Source organism: Pseudophryne corroboree, chromosome 6, assembly GCF_028390025.1.
Source record: "Pseudophryne corroboree isolate aPseCor3 chromosome 6, aPseCor3.hap2, whole genome shotgun sequence".
In the NCBI taxonomy this organism is placed as follows: Eukaryota; Metazoa; Chordata; class Amphibia; order Anura; family Myobatrachidae; genus Pseudophryne; species Pseudophryne corroboree.
Genome location: NC_086449.1, coordinates 102,473,920 through 102,479,416, shown reverse-complemented (window position 1 = coordinate 102,479,416; position 5,497 = coordinate 102,473,920).

The window sequence follows — 5,497 nt, the reverse complement described above, 5'->3', positions numbered from 1 at the left end:
GGGAACTATGGTCTAACGTGTTAGTGCTACAGGGAAAGCAGCATGGTTTAAACTACATTATCCGGCATGCACTGCCACGCTATGCTGCTTCATTAAGGATCTACACTATGGGTTAAAATGCGGGTGATCACCGTGAGGGATCACGGGACTTGTAGTTTTTATGGAAATATCAAACTATAGACACCTGGCCACTAAAGATGCATACTCTCTCTATCAATAGCAACCAGTGTAAACGGGGAACACTTAATGTCAATATTTTGATTTAGTAACCAGTGTTTTGGGGTGTTATATTAGGAAAGTATTGTATGAAAGAGATAAGATGCTAGTGTACAGAATATACAGTATAGAAACAGTAGCCAGAATTGTATTGTAGTGAAGTGTCAGCATGCTTTGGCTGGCAATTGCTGGGACTTCTAGTTCTATTACAATTTGGGCGAGCCATCGTTTTCTTGACTCGGGTATATTTACTAAAGGTTCATTTTAATTGATTTTTGTTGATAAAAATAGATCTAAACCGATGTGTTTCAAGGGCGCCGGGATACCGACAGCCGGCATATCAAGTGCCACCCGTTTCAAGGGCTATAACACACATTTACTAATAGACAATTTTTGTCAGTAATTGTGTGTTTTAGTACCAGAAACACAACATCGATTTATATTGATATATATACCCGTAACTGTTCTGCTTTTGCAATACTTACGATACATTCCTTGAAATTATCTTCCTTGGGCCCAGATTTATGAAACCTTGGAGAGTTATAAATTGCGCGGTGATAACATACCAGCCAATCAGCTCCTAACTGTCATGTTACAAGCTGTATTTGAAAAATCACAGTTAGGGGCTGGTTGGTTAGTACTTTATCACCGTGCAATTTATAACTCTCTAAGGCAGTGCACCCCCTAAAAAAATTTGCTGCGCACGCCTATGGTGCACACTATTGATTTCTGAAAGTGCCCAAGGCTCCTAGTGAACCCGTCTATACCCCATGGTATTAATGTGGACCCCAGTATCCTCTAGGACATAAGAGAAAACAATATTATGTTTAAATACTATTACCTTCATACCCACTGTTTTCAGGGGTACAGAAAAGAGCCCTAGTGCCATTGGTCTGACCCAGGAAAGGAGTCTCAAACTTTTTGGGGAGGTTTTGCGTGCCACACTTCAGTGAGAGAACCAGCCCTGGTGCCAACTGGCTAAGGCTGATGGAATGATGGTGGTCTCCCCTCAGTAGTTCTACTTGGCTGGTCAAGCTGAGTGCTGTTATTAAAAAGTTAGGGGGACTCCATGCGCCCCCCCTTCCCCACTCCCCTCAATTTAACAAGTGCTAGGTATGGTTAAGCCTAGAGGGGTGGATGTCACATTTTTTAGTTATGTAGTTTTCATTATTATTTTGTTATATATGTACACTGTATGGCGGTTAAGAAATGTACTGCATATAAGACAATTTCTGAAATGATGTGCATAATTTTCTGAAGCGATATGTGACAATTACTGAGAAGCACTGATTGTCATACTTCATAGAAATGAATGGGGCCTGCAGCACTTTTCAAAGCTATGTGCAATATTTTCTAAAGCGATGTATGACAATTTCTAGGATATGGAATATTCCGTGTGGACGCTCTCTATAAGAATGAATGGGGCCTGCGACCATTTCTGAATAATGGCCCTCATTCCGAGTTGTTCGCTCGGTAAATTTCATCGCATCGCACGATTTTCCGCTTAGTGCGCATGCGCAATGTCCGCACTGCGACTGCGCCAAGTAAATTTGCTATGAAGTTAGGATTTTTACTCACGGCTTTTTCTTCGCTCAGGCGATCGTAGTGTGATTGACAGGAAATGGGTGTTTCTGGGCGGAAACAGGCCGTTTTATGGGCGTGTGGGAAAAAACGGTACCGTTTCCGGAAAAAACGCAGGAGTGGCTGGAGAAACGGGGGAGTGTCTGGGCGAACGCTGGGTGTGTTTGTGACGTCAAACCAGGAACGACAAGCACTGAACTGATCGCAGATGCCGAGTAAGTCTGAAGCTACTCTGAAACTGCTAAGAAGTTTGTAATCGCAAAATTGCGAATACGTCGTTCGCAATTTTAAGGTGCTAAGATTCACTCCCAGTAGGCGGCGGCTTAGCGTGAGCAACTCTGCTAAAATCGCCTTGCGAGCGAACAACTCGGAATGACCTCCAATGTGCGACAATCTCTGTGTGATGGAGTATTCCCTGCGGAAACTCTCCATAGGAAAGAATGGGTCCTGTGACAATTTCCAACGAAATGTGTGACAATTTCTGGGGGAAGGGGTACTCCTTGCATACACTCTCCAAAGAAATGAATGAGGCAGCACTGATTGGTAAGTTCCCACACTCTGAGAAAGCATCCCTGAGCATCCTTGAGAAATTGCCCCCAGTAGCAGATACAGTGGAGGGAGGGGGCGATCAGGTCATTCGCCCACTGTAAAGGTGTGTACACACGGTAAGATATTTTCTTCCGATTCTGACTATATAGTCAGAATCGGAAGAAAATATAGTGCAGATCGCAAGGTGACAGTCACCTTGCGATCCCGATCCGATGCCGATGCGCGGCCCCGCGCGGTCGGCATCGGAAGAAAAAATAGGCTGTGCAGGCAAGTCAATCCTGACTATCTCTATAGAAGAGATAGTCAGGATTGAAATCGCACATAGCCAGCATCGCAAGCACAGTTATTATGTGCTTGCGATACTGGCTAAGTGCCGACCCGGCCCCCTGTCGCACGGTGAGAATCGGATAAGTCCGAATCTCACCGTGTGTATGCACCTTAACACACACCTCTCTATCTGTTTCACAAGGCAGAGTTCTCTACAGGCTCTGCCTCCTCACTCACAGAGTAACTCGCCAATACTGTTACGGAGGGGTCCTGAAAGGTACAAGTTGTGTTGTCTGTATTTTTTTTATTTAACAAGACCCTGTTGAACAGCTACTGGGACTGATGTATGGTGATCCTGTGTCAGCTACTAAATTTATTGAAAGGTCCCACAACCCACCATTCCTTTCACATAGAGGGGGTCACTTGTACCGGGTCCTGAGTTACCAGGGAGGCCCAGCCATCATGAATCTCTAGGGGCTGTTCATGTGTCTCCTAGACCAGTCAGGTTGCTGGGAGAATAAAGTCTGGTACAATACATTTTTTTGTTACCCTCGAAGAACAAGAGCGTTTTGGCAAGGAGGGCTTTGGAACATGGGGTGTGGGTTTGCAGATGCAATGAGACGGGGGCGGATGGTACCAAAGGCACAAGGCTATTGTCAAGGCAGGCTGTTTTTGTGAATCCGTTGGACTCAGACCAACCGAAGGAGTTGATGCTCCTGAATTTAGGAAACAAAGAGGACGAAAATAATTCCTTTTCATATATTTTATTAATGGCAACAGAACTAAATGTGGCTGAAAGAAAGTCTGAAATAAATGAGTGGAGGGTTTGAAGAACTGTAGGGAGTGGGGTCACTGGACTCCTGAAGAATGACGTTGGTGAACACAGAGAGGTGTTGTTTGTGGATGATGAGGAGGCGTGGCTGAGGAACTGTAAAGAATTGGTTACTGAATGGTATGGAAACGTGAATGAAGAACTGTTAAAGAATGTCCAGTGAATGATCCAAAGTCGTGACTGAAGAACTGTGAAGAATGTTCTCTGGAAGGTGGAAATGAAGAACAGCGAGAAATGTGCAATGGATGATAAAAAGTCATAAATGAAGAACTGTGAAGATTTGTTTGCTGGATGATGCGAAGACGTGACTGAAGAACTGTGAAGATTGTCCATTGGATGATATGAAGACGTGACTGAAGAACTGTGAAGACTGTCCACTGGATGATCGAAGACGTGACTGAAGAACTGTGAAGATTGTCCACTGGATGATACGAAGACGTGACTGAGAGTCACAGGCAGAGGCTGGCGAACCACTACAGGACTCCGGAGGATCCGCGGGAACCGGCGGTAGTGCGGTTAACTGCGACTGCACTTCTGGGGAGCAGACGGGTACAATGCAGTGAGAACCGTCTGACAAGTCGGAGATCAGAGATGGGACCAGAATACCTGGAGACGCACACAGCAAACTGTGGGAGCACAGAGCTAGGGTACAGAGTAACTACAACAAAGCACTGGCACAGAATGTAAAAATCCCAGCTGTCAGGAATCGGCGGTCAGCTGCGTCTCACCTGCCGGCGCGCTGGTGTGCAGGCCTCCGGAGGTCGTGGCCCCAGTCGCGGCTGTGTGGATGCGCTGGCCGCGAGCGTCATTTCCCGTGTCGCTGAGTGCCCCTGAGTCTGGTCTTACGTTTGTGTTCTGCTGTGTGCCGGCATCCGGTCCGTGTGGATGCTGCTGTGATTCCTGCTTCCAATCCAGCCCTGAGTTTCCAGCCAGAACACCGCGACCAATCACTGCAGAGCAAGGGGTATAAGTTCCTGTCCGGGGCTCACTCTCATCGCCTCGGACAACGAGTCACATACCCTGTGTCGAGTTCTCCCAGTTCCTGCGTTCCTGTTTCCAGCGATCCTTTGTGGATATCTCACTTGTTCCAGATTCCGTTTCCACAGCTCTCCTGTTACTCCGGACTTCAGCTACATCCAGCTTCAAAACCCATCAGCAGTAAGAGACTCTCCTCAGGTGTTTTTTCTTATTACTTACCTGTGCACTAATTGTCAGCATACCATCTGTGCAACTCAGCCGCATAACATCTACTGGCTTAGAGACTGTCTCCTGCTTTAGCCTAAGTGTGGCTATATGGACTTGTGCTTTAGCAGAGACTGTGAGTTACTCATATATTCCGGAGTTCTGCTTTCATTACCATTATCCGTTTATCCTGTGTTATTCAGAGACTGTGTATTTCCAAATACTACCGGAGTTCTGTTATCTCACCTGCATTTCATTATCAAGTTATTTACGTTCTGCTGCAAAAGACTTTTATGTTATTTGGATTCAGTTATCTGTCATAAGTTTTCTACATTACCGGTTTCCATCATATTCAGTATTGTACCATCTGCTTTACATTAATAAATATCAGCGCTTATGCGCAGGACTTTCATATTGCCTCCCCGCTTTATACATCGCACCAACACTGACCCACTAGCGCCCCCGCCGGGGACAGACAAATCCAGAGACCTGACACCAGCCTATTTATAGACAGCCGGGAAACAGGATTGGCTGACACTCGCCCATAACGCTCATTGGTGCTGCACTTGGTCTCCAATATGGCTGCCCCCTATGCTGCAGACACACAGGGATGCTGCAGGCCACTAGGTCCTCCCTCCAGACTTCCAGAAGCCGTCACTTCCGCCCCGACCGTGCCGCGTCCCCATGCGGTAAGCGCTCGCCTCATAACAGCTATGGAGATTAATTATTTTCTGAGGGAAGTAGCCAGGAGCTGAGAATGCACCATATATCTTACATTGTGAGATCGCTCCACACAGAAGGCTAACTGAGGCTGAGTAAGTTAGGCTTCTGAAATTATTCTCTTTTTGTTTATTGAGACTGCTAGTAGCC